Here is a 16,023-nt window from a genome sequence, read left to right on the forward strand (position 1 = left end):
TGTGAACATACTTTGTATGATTTCTATTCTTTTTTAAATTTGTTAAGGTGTGTTTTATGGTCCAGAATATGATTTGTCTTGGTAAATGTTCCATGTGAGCTTGATCAGAATGTGTACTCTGCTCTTGTTGAATGCAGTATCCTATACATGTCAATTAGATCAAGCTGATAGATGGTACTGTTCAAGTCAACTATATCCTTGCAAATTTTTTGCCTGCTTGATCTATCAAATATAAAAGAGTTGTTGAAGTCTCCAACTATAATAGAGGATTTGTATGTTTCCTTGCAGTTCTATCAGTTTTTGCCCCCATATTTTAATATTCAGTTGTTAGATGTATACACATTAAAGATTAGTATGTCTTCTTGGAGAATTAATCCCTTTATCCTGTAACGCTTCTCTTTATCCATGATAGTTTTGTTTGTTCTGAACAGTGTTTTGTCTGACATAAATATAGCTACACCATCTTTAGTTTCATTAGCATTAGCATGTTATATATTTCTCTATCCCTTTAAGCTTAGCCTATTTATGCCTTTACATTTAAAGTAGGTTTCTAGTAGGTAACACATATTTGGTATTGTTATTTTATCTACTGCGGCACTCTTTGTCTTTTGATTGCTATACTTAGATCATTCACATTTAAAATAACTTTTGAGGGGCACTTGGGTGGCTCATTCGGTTAAGCCTCTGCCTTCAGCTCAGGTAATGATCCTGGGAGTCCTGGGATCAAGCCCCATACTGGGCTCCCTGCTCAGCAGGGAGTCTGTTTCTCCCTCTGCTCCTCACCCCCCTTGTGTTCTTTCTCTCTCACTCTCTTGGTCTCTCTCTCAAATAAATAAAAAAATCTTAAAAAAATAAAAAAAGATTGATATAGTTGGATTAATAACTACCCTGTTTGTGCTTTCTATTCATTGTACTTGTTTCTTCTTTTCTTCCCCCTCTTTTCTGTTTTCTCTGCTTTAATTAATTTTATATGCTTCCATTTTCTCTTTCTTCTCTCTTAGAATGTGAATTATGCCTGTTTTCTTGCAATTTTTTCTTTCTAGTGTTTCCCTGGAGTTGCAATACAAATTTACAATTAATCTAAATCAGCTTTCAAATATTGATTCATAGGTAGTGCAGATACCTAGCAATAAGGTATTACCAATTTCTCCCTTCCATACCTTATGACTTCATTGTTACTCATTTCACTTATCCACAAACAATAATCACCCAATACATTATTACTACTGTAACTGTGAACAGCACTTCTCTGATGGATCAGTTAATAATAAGAAATAAAATATTTTATTTTGCTTTTACTTATTCCTTTTTCTATGTTTTCCCTTTCTTTATGTAGATCTAAGTTTCTGACCTATGTGATTTTCTTTCTCTCTTAAGAACATGTTTTAACATTTCTTCTAGGGCAGTTCTGTGGGCAGCGAATTCTCTCAGTTTTTGCTTGACTCAGAAAAATCTTTATTTCTCCTTTGCTTTATTATTATTATTATTATTTTTAAGTAAACTCTATGCCCAACGTGGGTCTTGAACCCAACCCTGAGATCAAGAGTCACAGGCTCCACTGATTGATCCAGCCAGGCACCCCTCCTTCACTTTATAAAATAATTTTGCTGGATGTAGAATTTTAGGTTTTTTTCTTTCAACACTTGAAATATTGCACCCCACTCTTTTCTTGAATGCAGTGATTTCGGATGATAAGTATGCCATAAATCCTATCCTCATTGTTTTATAAGTAAAAGGTACCCTCCTCCACTCCTGCAACCTTATTCCAGCTTCTTTCAAGTTTCTGCACCTTGCATTTGACATTTGTAGATTTTTTGGTACTTAATCTGCTTGATATTCTCTAAACTTCCTGGATCTAGATCTGTGGTTTGGTGTCTGTCATTAATTTTGGGAACTTCTTGGCTATTATTACTTAAAATATTTCCTCTGCTCTGTTCTCTCTTCTTCTGGTATTCCAATTTTGTGTATGTTAGACCTTTTGAAATTGCTCCAGAGTTCTTGGGTATTCTGTCTCATCTTTTTTATTCTTTTTCCTCCTGCACTTGATTTTGAGAAGTTTCTACGGACATATTGTCAAGCTCACTGATTCTGTCCTTGGCTGTGTCCCGTCTGCTTATGAATCCATCAAAGATGTTCTTCATTTCTGTTACAGTGTCTTTGTAACATTTCCTTTTGATTCTTTCTTAGAGTTTCCAGCTCTGCTTCCAATGTTTTATTGTTTTTATATGTTGTCTACTTTTATCACGAGCTCCCTTAACCTATTCATCATAGTTATTTTAAACTCATTATAATTAAATCTGTGCCACAGCTGATTTTGATGCTCAGTTTGTCTTTTCAGAATCTATTTTTTCTTTACGATTATCATGCTTTGTAATTTTTTGTTGTTGTTGAAAGTCAGACATGATGTTTCTGGTAGTAGACACAGAAGTAAATAGAACTTTAGTGTGTTAGTCTAAGACTTGGGCTGTGTTTAATGTTTGCTATAGCCATAAGTGCCAGAGGCTTTGATTTCCTTTAGTGTCTTTGTTTTTCTTTCCCTTTTATCTTTGAGTTTCCCTAAGAACTCCTTAAATAACATCCTTGTTATTTAACTTGTAACTCTTTTAACTCTCTCAGTTAATCTACCATTATACTGGAACCCTGTTGATGTGGTGGGAGGTGTGGAGATGGGGATGAGTTCTATAATCATATAGTTAAATCTCCTCTGTCTCTAGGCTGTGAGACAGGAAAGGTAGCAAGAGGGCTACAGTTGAGTAACTTCCTTTCCCCCACATCTGTAAAGCTCTGGTAAAGTCTTTTCCCTTTCCAAGAAGGTCTGTGTTGTTGAGAATGCTCTGGGTGTATATAACAATTATTATTTTGTCACTCTTTTTTCCAGAAACACAAGGGTTTTTCTTGGCTTTTCACTATTGATCTCATTCATCTTTGAGTCTCTATCAGCTAACACAGCTAACACTGAGCGAATAATGTATACATCTGTAGTACAAATAAATCAGTGAATAAAGGTTATGTCCATAAAGATAGTTTAGAATAAAAAGTAGAAAGTATTTGCATCTCAACACTGGTGAGTGTACTCAAAACGCAGGCCAATTTAAAATTTATATTCATTAAACAGAGGCAAAAATGTTAATTTTTGCTAATTTACAAAATGGGAAAATAGTGGTGCTTTGCACAATTCTTTCAGGCTGGCCCTCCCTCTGGTCTGGCTCCAGAGGCTCTGCTTACACTCCTTCCTGCTCGCAACATTCTACTGTATTCCCTCTTCTTGGTCAGTAGTTTCTAGTCCTGGTGACCTTGAACCTCTCCCTTTCCATGTTAATCCTGGGTCCTTTCCACTTCTGCATCACTGGCCAAATTCATATCTAATTCCTTATTAATTCCTGCTCTCCATCTCATTGAGCCTTTTTTTTTAAAGTATTTTAAAATGTATTTAATATATGATAGAAATTTTACATACCTCCATGCATGTTAAACCTACTTAGGTCATTTATAATGAAGGCTAAAACAACTTGGGAAAGCCATACAATGCCCTGTGGAAATCTCATAAATTAAAGTAGCTAAAACTGAAGTATTAAAATCCTACCAGTTCATAAATGTTTTCAGATCTCCTAGCCTGGGGGAAGGAGAAAATTGAATTAAATTAAATTAAATTAAATTAAATTAGAGTTACACTTTTTACTCTCTCCTGAGTAAGTGGCAGAAATGATGTTTTTGCAGAGCTGAATAGAAGAACAATACTAAGCCTTAGTAAATTCTTCTCTTTATTTGAACGACTGCATACCAGGTGACTTCTCTGGTGATCTCTGTTAGAACAAGACAGGGCTGTGTAATAAAGCTCACACGTGCTGTTATGGACTCAGATAATTGAGTCACAACCAAAGGAAAGTGACACTTACCAGAATGCATTTGTTTTAGACAACAAAGACAATGAGAAATCCAGGTGTTGAGTCACTAAGAAAAATGAACACATACACAAACACAACAAAATCCAAAACTGTTTTCATTTTTTAAAGTCATCCTTATATTTTAAGAAGTTGATATTTTTCTTCTATAGTTTTACATTGCACTCTTACTAGTGTACAATTGCAAACTTGTATTTTGTTGGGTTCAGCACTGATGAAATGATTCTATCATTTAATTCTGTTTGTCCCTAGAGTATAATATGAGACCACTGAAGGTCATTAATAGGACATAATGTAATAAGATCAAAGGGACACCAGTCTCACTTGGTGGATGGCTCCTTAAAAGAAAACCTGAGGAGACAGCATGCCCTCACTCATTGTCGCACCCAAAGACCAGCTTCCTGACTATACTGGCATTATTAATATTCTATTTCTTTTCTTTAAGCAGTGACACAGTGAGTATTTGGATACTGTCTATGTTACAAATGAGAATAACAAAAGAAGGACTGCTACCATGGAAACCTACCTGATGGCCTTTGTGGTGAGCTTCTTGCTACTTGAATGCAAGCAAACTCCAAACAACAAAGAGCCGATCAATGTTAGGCACAAAGCTTCTATGCAAGAGCACTGATTATTAACTTTAATGAATGCCTTCAACATTGCAATCCAAGGCAGCATTATTCTTGTCCAACCTCATTATTAGATAAGCACAGGGGAACTTCCATTAAGATATACTTTGGATTGCAAAACAAGAACCAATTTAGGGCCATCTCCCACTATTTGTCTCTTGTAAAAACAAGCTATATAGCTAGTTTAAAGATGCATGCACTTAGAAATAAACTATTAAAAGCAAACTAAGAAGGTGGACTGTTGCCAGCTACATTTCAATAGATCAACCTCACTTAATTTGTATGTGTCAGATATTTCTTCCTCTACACAGTGCTTTCCTCAGAGGAAAATTCATTCAGAGGCTTGGAGCATACAATGTTTTAAATATAGTTGTATTTTCTGTGTAGTTATTTTACAGAAGGATTTATTTGGTCACGTTCAGGCAATATCCCTATTAACCCAATATGCTATTAAAAATCCAGATTTTTCATAATGTAATAATTTTGGGGAGTATACACAGCCAAAATTTTAATTGAGTTAACAAAATGGAATAAAGGATTAAGTTAACAAAATTGATGGTAATGGGGCAGGCATATTACTAATAGTTTTCTTTCTTTTGGAAAACCACTTTAATCTTCTTCAATATCAAGTGGCTATCTCTAATGCTAGACGGTATTTGAGATCCTGGTTAGTACTCTATTCTTTTCTATCTGTGTTCGCCTGAGTGCCACTTTCCAATTTTGTTCTAGAAATCTTCATTTAAGAATGGAACAGCAAATGTGGACAAAGAAAGAAAGTGGGAGAATTGATAAGTTAATATTTCTGAAAAATTTATTTTTAACTTTGACGGGAAACTTGTTCAGAACTACAAATATATATGTTTTGACAAATGCTCTAATTCTCCTTTATTTTGAAAGATGTGAAATTCATCTGGGAAGAGTTGCAATGGCCATTGTGTTGGAAAGACACCCCCATTACTGTCCTGCCCTAGTTCTTACCATCTTTGACCCTCATGGATTCATGGTTTTGCAAGTATTCATCATTCATTCATTTATTCCTTCAAAATTTACTGGGCCCCAGTTATGCACCAGGCACTGTCTCAGGTGTTGGGGATGATTTGGAGAATGTCTTAGTAGTTCCTGCCCACAAGCTTATAGTACCATGGTGGTGCAGGAGTGAGGTTTGAAATTAGTGCTGTAAGTGCTATGATGGGGCGATTAGGGATGCCATAGGAATACTTGAAAGGGGCACCTAACACCAACCAGAGTGTCAGGGATGGTTTCCTGGGTGAAGTGACATCTGATCTGAGACTCAAAGATAGATGGTAAGTGGAGGTAAGTCCCGGAAGCAAATGGTCCCCACAGAGAGAAGGAGTGAGTGAGACCAAGTTCAAGGAAATACAAGAAGTTTAGTAGAACTGGTATATGGAGTTCTGGGGAAGAGGCAGAGCTCACTTCAAAGGGTTTTGTGCGCCATAAAATTTTATAATAGTGCAGCATTATTTTGTGGTTTCAAATCTAACCAGGCTTCCCTGTGCCCCGAAATCTTTATGCTTCCCTCTAAGCTCTTTCTTCCTTTAACTATACATCCACACTTCCATCTTTAGCCAAAAAGCTGGAAACAACCCCAAAATGTCCCATCAGTTGATGAATGGATAAAACAAATTGTTTATTATCTATACAATGGAATGTTATTTGGCTATAAAAAGGAATGTAGTGCTAATACATGTTACAACATGGATGAATCTTAAAAACATCATACTGAGCAAAAGAAGCCAGACACAAAAGGCCACATATTGTATGGTTCCATTTATATGAAATATCCAGAACAGGCAAATCCATATAGACAGAAAGTATGGTAGTCATTTCTAGAGGCTGGAGGGAGGGGAGAGTGGGGAGTGACTGCTTAAAAGGTACAGGGATTCTTTTGGGGGTGATAAAAATGTTCTGGATTTAATAATAGTGATGGTCGCACAATCTCACGAATATTCTTAAAACCACTGGATTGTATGTAAATTATATGTCTACAAAAATCCAACAAGTTACAGGTGCACATGAAACAAGTTTGGCAATATATTGATAATTACTGAAGTTAGGTGATGGGTAGTAGGGGTTTATTGTATCAGTCCCTCTTAAAAAAAGCAAAACAAGCAAACCAAAAAACGCTTTCATGTGACAAAGACAACAGAAGCCAAGAGATGACAACTCACCCAGCTTGTGGTCACCAAACCCTAATGTTTGCTTACAGTCTCTTCTTATTCATTCATTTCTGTGTTTAACACATGCTTTGAGCCAAACATTTTGCTAGGAGATGGGGATATTGCAATGAACACAAGAGGCATAGCTCCTACCCTCAGAACTTTGCCATTGGAAGGAAAGCCAGACAATAGAGTGACAGGTGAGGGAAGGGCATGGTGTGAATGTCTTGAGGCATGAGAGAGCATGGTGTGTCTGAAGGAGAGAAAGAAGTCAAGTATGACTGAAGGTTAGAGGGCGAGCAGGCAAGGACAGGAGATGAGGCGGCATAGTTAGGCAGGGGTGAAGTTATACAGGGCCTCTGAGGCCATTACAGTGTTTCAGTAGTGAAAAGCTCTCCAGATGCTATCTCTTCTTCAAGGCCAGTTCTTTTTCATCTGTGTAGGCAGGAAATCAAAGTATCAAGAAGAATCGAGAAGTCACTGTTCTTTCCCTCAACAGTGGCTCAGGCATGAGCAAAGATGTCTTCTCTGCTAAGGATGATGATCAGCGTGCCTGGTTGCCTTCTGTTATTTATTGCTCAAAACAATAGGATGTCATGGTAGGTATGGGACAGAGGGAGAATCACATGGATGGTGAACCCAGACAAGAGAGGTATCTGCCATCAAAGAATGCTATTGAATGTGGCTCTCTTCCTACTGGGTGGGATGGGGAATGTGACACTGCACCTTTGGCAGTGATTCCTGTAGCCCCTGAGAAACACCATGTTCTTCGTCAGTGAAGCTCCCTTGAGCTTCAAGGCCATCTGTCACAGGTCCTATCTGACACCTCCGTAGCCCAGCTGTGCATGTTGCTACTCTGACTGTGCCGTCCCCATATAGCCTCTGGTCATACACAGGCGGGTGTACAGACTTGGGTAATGGTGTCCCCTGTCACCCACTCAATGCCCCTTTATGAGGGTTACATCTGGTTCCTGTTAGCTTATTTCTGAACCCAGCTAGCTGAGACTTGGACGAATATTTCTTACGGTTGTGAGAAAAAGATGTTATAACTGCACCATCACAGAAGAGAAGGAAATTGTACATGACATCAGGAGAAGTAGTGCCACCCTATCCCGGATGTCCAACAGGAGGTACCGCTGCTCATCGCCCTCTCTGGAGAACAGAACTAAGCTCCCTGAGGCCAGCTCATTTCCCTCTGGAGGGAGAGGGTCTTAGACCCAGAAGCTCTTGCTAGCCACCCTTCCCAGGCATGGAATCATGGCATTCACAAGAATGCCTCTAATGCAACCATAAGATGTGATGCTTATATTGGGAAGGGCCTAGATGCCAATATGATGTGTATGGTGTGGCTGGCAGTATTACCAAGTAGCCCAGTGTGACTGACTTTAGAATGCACATGTCACAGCCCCGGAGCCAACTACAATGAAAATTAAGATTACCAGTCCTCTGGGTGCAATTACAGCATCTGGCTACTCCTTTGACCTTCCAGCAGATGTGGATTAACAGGTAGAACTCCAGTGAGTTTGGCCTGTCTGTTGGCCATTGAAAATACCTTTAAATGGGCCGTTGGCAGATACACAGCACTTTTCTGTACGAGTTAGTTCACCCGTACAGGTTGGCCCTGGCAGAGGACACATCTTATCTACCTGGAACATGCTATCTTAAAAAGACACCTGTCCTCGTCTGACAGGAAGGCAAATAGCACTATTTAACATCATACTCAAGGTAGCTATTTTTTGATAATACGTTTTCTGAAATTCTCTACATATGTTTGGTTTAAAGTTTATACATTTGGTTGGGCATTCTGTGTGACAAAGGGAAGCTAAGGGTGACGTGTTTATGGAAGGGACTTGGCCTGATGTGATGGTGTTTGGCTGACTGACAATTTCATGTGAGCTGTTTGCTCCTCTGGGGCCTGATTGGAGCTGCACAGAGTACTAATGGCAATTCCTGGATTTCTCAAGAGGCTGGCAAGACTTTATGAATGAACTGTCACTTCTTTCTTGCAGTCTTCCAGCAGAGCTAGGAAATACAGCTAATCCAAGCCTTTGAACTCCATTTTCCTTCTCATCCAATGTGTTTTCAGCAGAAGAGCACAGGGCTTAAACAACTCATTATAGTTGCAAAACAATTTGTGTATTTGTACCTGTAAATTTATGCATTGTCTTAATTTATGTAAGATTTTGGTGTGTACTTCTCAGCTTTTAAGGATGACTTACACATCTTATTTTTCTACTGTTATGTGAGACTATCATAGCCCAAGGATACGTCATGGCATAAGGAAAAATAAGAGTGCTATCCAAAAAGAAAAAAAAGAACCCAAAACAGGAAAAAACAAACTATTGAAGGGTTTTAAGTAGGAAGATTGACACGATCAGATTTGCATTTTAAAACACTGTGCCCACGAGGTGGAGAGGGGACAGGAGACAGTGTAAGAAACGGAGTGAAGAGGGTTTGAGTGTGGGCAGGGCTAGATCACCAGGGCCTGCCAAGGAGAACATGAGGAGGATACCAGACAGAGCATGGCATCATGGGAAATGGGCAAACCAACCCACCGACCGACCGACCGACCAATCAACCAGAGGAACACACACAAAACAGATTCAGAGAAGGATGTTGTAGAGAGGTAAAATAAAAGTAGTTCTGGTGGGAAGAGGAAAGGTAGAACTGAGCGCGTCCTGATTGGAGGAGGGCAATGTGGCCAACTCCAAGTGCACTGAACTTCTTTGCCTATGATTTGCCCTCTTGCTTCCAGGCCATCCCCTTCCTCTGCCTGACACACTTTTACCCTGGCCCTTTGTATGGCTAACACTCACCCACCCTTAAGGGCCAGCTCCCACATCACTTCTTTTGGAGGCCTTTCTTGACCCTATCAGTCTGGGTTAAGGAAAGTTCCTCTGGACTTTCAGAGCCTTCTGTATTTCTACTATTATAAACAGCCCGTATCAACTGTAAGGTAATTGCTTTTTTTATTTTTCTGTATCCTACAATAGACTGTCAGCTCCTTGAGGGCAGAGCTGAAGCTTAATACATTGTTTACCACCCGTACCTAGCACAATGCCTGGCACACGACAGGGACACAAACACTTGTTTGAGAGAGTTAATGAATCTTGTCCTGAGTCTACATTGACCCAGATCTTTCAGATTAAGGGAGAATTAAAATGTTATAATAACAATCAAGCTAGTTCCTTGTCTTTGAAAATTATTAGGAAAATGGGTCTACTTAAATGTATAAAGCCAAAGTTTTGCATGGTTATTTTAGACTAATTTTCTTTTGCCATTTCCTTTATATCTCAATCAAAAGGTCATTTTGGCTGCAGATTTCTTTTCTATCTTGTGGCATAAACTCAAATCTGGTACTGGGGCGCCTGGGTGGTGCAGTCGGTTAGGCATCTGACTCTTGGTTTCTGCTCAGGGCATGATCTCAGGGGTTGTGGGATTGAGCCCCATATCACTTAAGACTCTCTCTCCCTCTCCATTTGCCCTCCCACCCCCTCTCCATGTGCACTCATTCATGCTCTCTCTCTCTAAAAATAAATAAATAAAAAAATAACACCTCAAATCTTGTACAAATACGTCCTCATCTGAATTGTTTATTTTCAATCAATGTTTATTTTGTGCCTCAGGGGAGACCAGCAATGCTGGGTGCTGTGGGAGACACAAATGTCTGCAGGCCGTGGAAACCCTCTGCTGAAGGTGAGACTGAGCAGGCTAACGGTCACTGTGAAGATGTTCATATAATCCCCTCCTGCAGCCACCAGAGAACATGTTCTGAACTTTCAAAATGCTTCCATACTCTCAAAGACACAGAGAAGGCTCACTTCAGGGAAATGAAGAGGCTATAATTTGGCTAATAAATGGACCTTTCCTCTACTTGAAATGTTTTTATTTCATGACCTGGATCACCTCCCATACATGGGATGCTACTCTGGCAAGGAGTACAGTCTGTGTGGTTCTTTCTAGAAGTCTATCACCTTTAGCTGGCAATTTAAGTGAACCAGGCAGGTGGGAGAAGAGACAAGCTGAAATTCAATATTAGAGAAATGGGTGGTAGGAACATTGTAAACTACTTTATATGGTTACCATTGAGCTAAGTGTAAGGTAGGTGTGTGTGTATGTATATATATAATTTAAATTTTCCCTACTTTATCTGCTTGCTTTTAAAACACACACTGTCACAATTTCTCTTATTAAGCAATCTATCATAAGAATATTTTCTGACATTTTGATTGATGTGATGTTGAAAGGAAATGTGTTTGTATTAACCCTTAGAAAACTGTAGATAGGAAAGCTCTCTTTATTTTCTTTAAGACCAATTCAACTGCTGACCTTTCTCTTGCTCTAGATAGTGAAGGGAGGGGGTCTGGAGGGCAGGCTTTGAAAAAAAAAATCAACCAAATAACCACATAACAACAACTGCTTTGACCTGTACCTCTGAAACAAATAATACATTGTATGCTAAAAATAATAAGATAGTAGGAAGGGAAAAATGAAGGGGGGGAAATCGGAGGGGGAGCCGAACCATGAGAGACTATGGACTCTGAAAAACAAACTGAGGGTTCTAGAGGGGAGGGGGGTGGGGGGATGGGTTAGCCTGGTGATGGGTATTAAAGAGGGCACGTTCTGCGTGGAGCACTGGGTGTTATGCACAAACAATGAATCATGGAACACTACATCCAAAACTAATGATGTAATGTATGGTGATTAACATAATAAAATAAAAAAAAAAACACCACAACAACTGCTTTTTAACTCCTTAGATGGAAATGAACAGGGCAATACAGTAGTGTACTATAGAGAGCCTGAACCAAGTCTTGGGAGTCAGAGAAGGCCTCCCTGAGAAAGAGATAGTTGAGCTGAGAACTGAAGAATGAATAGACTTTGGAATTAATAATTGTGGGGGCATGACTGAGGAGAGGTTGGGTGGAGGTATGAGGAAGGTGAAAGCTTTGAACCTAGAAGAAACAGATTGCTTTTAACCATTAGAGAGAAGGTCACTGTGGCTGGAGCTAGAAGCAGAGAGGGCAAAGGGGGACAAGGAAGCTAGAGAGGTCAGTGGGGTCAAACAATGCAGGTCCTCAAGGCCATGCAAAGAAACTTGAGACTTTATTCCTAGAAGCAATGGGAAGTCATGCATACTCTCTGAGCAAGGGAGTGACACGGTCAGTGTGCTTTTAAAGGATCACCCAAGGATCCTGCAGATAGACAGGGGTGGTTGGGCGGGGGGAATGGCAGTTCTGTGTGTGGTTCAGGAGAGGGATAACAGAAGCTGGGGCATGGTGTTGGCAGTGGAGAGGGAGCAAAGGGCAAAGATTCTTCAAGTACTTTGGAAGTATAGAAGCCAGCAATTGGTGAAAGACTGTCTGTAAAGTGCCCCAGAAAGATGGGCTGTGGGTGTCTCATAGATTTCTGGCATGAACACCTGGATGGATGGCAATGCCCAGGGAATACAGGCCTGGGGTGCAGTTGGGAAAGCAGGTACTGCCTGAGCTTGGTGTGCAATTGCAAGCATGAGAAGCTTATGAGTAAGTATCAGCAGAGAGCACTGAGCTGAGGATCTGGGATGGAAGAAATTGCAAACATAGAGTTAATGGGTTTATTTAGTAGGTAGTGAGAGAAAAGGACTTCGGTTAAGAAGGCAGATCCCAAGTTGAGTATTCTCACCACAATAAAATTTAAAAAGTGAATAAATAAAAAAAAGAAGAAGAGTGAGGGCTGGGCTCCAAAGTACTCCAGCATGGGGGTTTGGGCAGAGTGGGGAGAACCTGCAGATGATGCTATGAGGGATCATTTTGAGAACGGGGAGGGAAATTGGGAGATTGTGACATCATCCATGTCTGAGAAGACAGTGATTCAGGAAGGGGCATAATTTAGTATCAAAACTGCTGAAATATCAATGGAGGAGAGGTCTACAAAGCATTCAATGACTTCAGCAAAGAAGAAGTCACTGGTAACATCAACAAAGTTTTGCTAAAGTAATGCAGCTTAACTCCCGTTGGAATGGGTTCATGATAACAGTACACACTCCGGGCTCAGGCTTTACACCCACTAAAGATTAATGCTATGTTAATCATCACAACAACCCTATGAGGCAGGTGCTCTTATTATGTCATTCTACAGATGAGGAAGTGAAGGCACAGAGAGGTGGCATGACTTGCCCAAAGGCATATTGTAGAAGCAGAACCCAAGCTCACTGGCTCATGAGTCATTTTTTAGTCCTGTATCTTAAGTGTGCAAACAGGACTAGAGGCAGAGTAGACAACCCTTCAGAGAAGCTCGGCTGTGAGTAGAGAGACAGTGTGGTAGCTAGATGTAAAAGGGGGTGGTCCCAGAAGGGTAATTTATGTTTAAGGTGGGATTAAGATGGAGCGTGTTCTAGTATTTATTGGAAGGGCCTGTCAGTGGGACTGAAGTTCCAGGAGAATGGAATGATGATGGATGAAGAGCTGGAGTGGGGAGCAGCCAGAGTGCAGAGGGATGGTCCCCTGTTGGAAGGTGTAGAAATTCCTCCCCTATTGTCATAAGAAGGGAGTGGGCACAGTAAGGATGTGTGCAGGAAGAAATGGAAAGAGTTCTTGTTTGAAGTCTTTTAGAGTCTCTGTGAAATACAAGATCAGGCCATCTGCTGAGAGAGGACTAGGGAGTATGAGCTGGATGTGGAGGCGGGACTGGCAGAGCCGGTAGAGGAAATGCAAAGTAAAATTGCCAAGTAACATCGAGGACACAAGCAGCATCAAACTGGTGATTCCAGAAGACTACAGGGAAAGAAAGTGGTCATGTTGGTATGGATGTTGTGCTGGGAAGTGTGGGGTCATAACCACATAGAAGATGATTTTGGGGCGGGGGGCATGGTTAACAGCATACGGGGAATTCTAGTTCTTTATGTGCTCCCAGCAAGTCTGAGAACCAGCTGTTGGGGGTAGGAAAAGACGAAACTCAGAATAATAAATACTGGGAACTGAGATGGATTATACACACAAGGCTTTTCTGTCCAGATGCGGATCTAAGAAACTGATTTAATCAACACCCAAGTGGGCACTCTGAGGGGCTGAGTGCAAGCCATGCTCTCAGTTGGCAAGCCCTCCATTGTCCAGAAGATGAGAAAACAACAACTCATCTCAACAACGTGTTTGTAAAAATAAGCAGATCGGAATAATGGGAAAGCAATGACATTCTTGGTTCTCAGGGGAAAAGCAGAGCTTGGGAAATAACTTAATGTTCGAACCCTAAGAAATTTTCAGAAAACTCCTTAGCATTCTTAGTAGGTTGTGAGGGGACACAAAGCTCACAAAGCAGGACCAGAATCCATAAGAAGAGCAGAGGATAAAATGAAAATAAGGGTTGCGGGGACAAGAGAGAGAAAGAAAGGGGACTTTCCCATATACTCCTCAGACAGTCAGGATTTTTGTGGTGGGAGGAAGGAAAGACACGATCATTTCCCGAGGGCCCCATGTGCTTGTCAGTCCCCACAGCAATTTTGTGGTGCAAGCGTTACTCCTTTTTTTATTTATTTTATTTTTTTATTATTATGTTAATCACCATACACCATTAGTTTCTGATGTAGTGTTCCATGACGCATTGTTTGCGTATAACACCCAGTGCCTGGTGATGGGTGTTAAAGAGGGCACGTTCTGCGTGGAGCACTGGGTGTTACTCCCTTTTCAAAGGTGGTAAAAATTAGGCTCAGAGAGGATAAGCGATCTGCTCAAAGCAAGGGAAGAGGGGACTGAACAAAAGATGGTGTGACTTCAAGGATCTGGACCTCCACCTAACAGGCACAAGAGGTTAATGAGGGAAGAAACATGGAGAAAGGGGCTGGGGTTAGGTTACTTTATGTCTGAGTATTCTTAGCATATAAATAGAACAACAATGGCTACAGGACTATGTGCCAATTATGTGGCAGGTGTTTTACACACATTTTTCTTTCTTTCTTCCCCCCTTTTTTTTTAAGATCGTGGGGGTGGGGGGAGGGGCAGAGGGAGAGAGAGAATCTTAAGACTCCTAAGCAGGCACCACGTTCAGCGTGGAACCTGATAACAGGGCTGGATCTCACCACCCTGAGATCGTGACCTGAACAGAAATCAAGAGTCGGACGCTTAACCGACTGAGCCACCCAGAAGCCCCTACACCCATTTTTCTGATTCTCACAGTAATCCTGCCTAAGTATCATGACCCTCTTTTTTTTCAGATGTGGAAATTGAGGCCGACAGAGACTAGGTGATTTGCCCAAGTGTGTAAGTATTCTACTGCTGCTATAATGCATTGCTACAGACTTTGTGGCTGAAAACAACACACATTTATCTTAAAATTCTGTAGGTTAGAAGCCCAACACAGGTCTTAGGGGGCTATAGTCAAGATGTTGGCAGGGCTGTATTCTTTCTGGATCTGTCTCCTTGACTTCTCTAGCTGCTAGAAGCAGCCCACATTCTTTGGCTCATCATCCCCTTCCTCTGTCTTTAAAGCTGGTGGCAATGGTTTGGGTCCTTTTCCTGTAATATCCAGCCGACCCTCTTCCCACAGTCCCACTCCCCTCTAACCACATTGGGGAAACCAGATGATCAGCTTGGGCCCACTTGGATAATGCAGGCTAACCTCCCCACCCCAAGGTCTTTAATGTAATCACATCTTCAAAGTTCTTTCTGTCACGTGAGGTGACATATTCACAAATCCTGGAGATTAGGATGTGGACATTTCTGGGACCATTATTCTGCCCACCATATCAAATTATAAAGGTACTGAAGGGCTGAGCCCAGAGTTTAACTTAGATTTGGTCAAAATTAAGTAGGAAATTCTATTGGCTCTATCTTCAAAATATATCCAGAATCCTTCTAGTTCTCACACTGCCATTTCCACCACCTTGGTCCAAGCCATGCCGGTGCCTACCAGAAGGGATTACTTCTATAGCCTTGCAATTGTTCTCCTGCTCCATCCTTGCCTGCAGTCCATTCTCAACATAGTAGCCAAAGTGATCCTTTAAAAATGTCTCAGATTACATCAGTTTTCTGTTCAAAACCTTCCAGTAACTTTTGATTTCAGTATGAACTAAGGACATAGTCTTTACATACCCTACGAGGCCTACATAATCCTTCCTCCACTCCAGGGTTCTCCGGTCACTCTCCCCTCGCTCAGCTCCAACACCTGGGCCTTCTGCCTGCCTTGAACACACCAGCATTATTGCCAGAGTCTTGAGTGGGAGGGGGCTCTGTATTTTTGTTCTGCCTCCTCCTCCAGTACCTTGAAGTAGAAAGGGAGGGCATAGCCTGGTTCTGGGATGTCTCTATCCTGGCCGGGGACCTGGGAGGGGAAATGGGAGGA

At 41.0% G+C, this 16,023-nt stretch overlaps 1 protein-coding gene and 1 long non-coding RNA gene across 4 annotated transcripts in view; one reads left to right on the forward strand and one right to left on the reverse strand.

The window, feature by feature from the left end:
- The window catches only part of LOC113927021, a 51,237-nt gene that overhangs the window by 32,529 nt on the left and 2,685 nt on the right, over window positions 1-16,023 (forward strand). Inside the window, exons 2-3 of the long non-coding RNA XR_003521483.1 lie at window positions 10,335-10,404; window positions 14,897-14,942. This is a non-coding gene — a long non-coding RNA (uncharacterized LOC113927021). The remainder of the gene's footprint in view (window positions 1-10,334; window positions 10,405-14,896; window positions 14,943-16,023) is intronic.
- The window catches only part of AIG1 (androgen induced 1), a 247,455-nt gene that overhangs the window by 29,674 nt on the left and 201,758 nt on the right, over window positions 1-16,023 (reverse strand). The window lies entirely within an intron of this gene.

The sequence above is a fragment of the Zalophus californianus genome, chromosome 7, assembly GCF_009762305.2.
Source record: "Zalophus californianus isolate mZalCal1 chromosome 7, mZalCal1.pri.v2, whole genome shotgun sequence".
Taxonomy (NCBI): Eukaryota; Metazoa; Chordata; class Mammalia; order Carnivora; family Otariidae; genus Zalophus; species Zalophus californianus.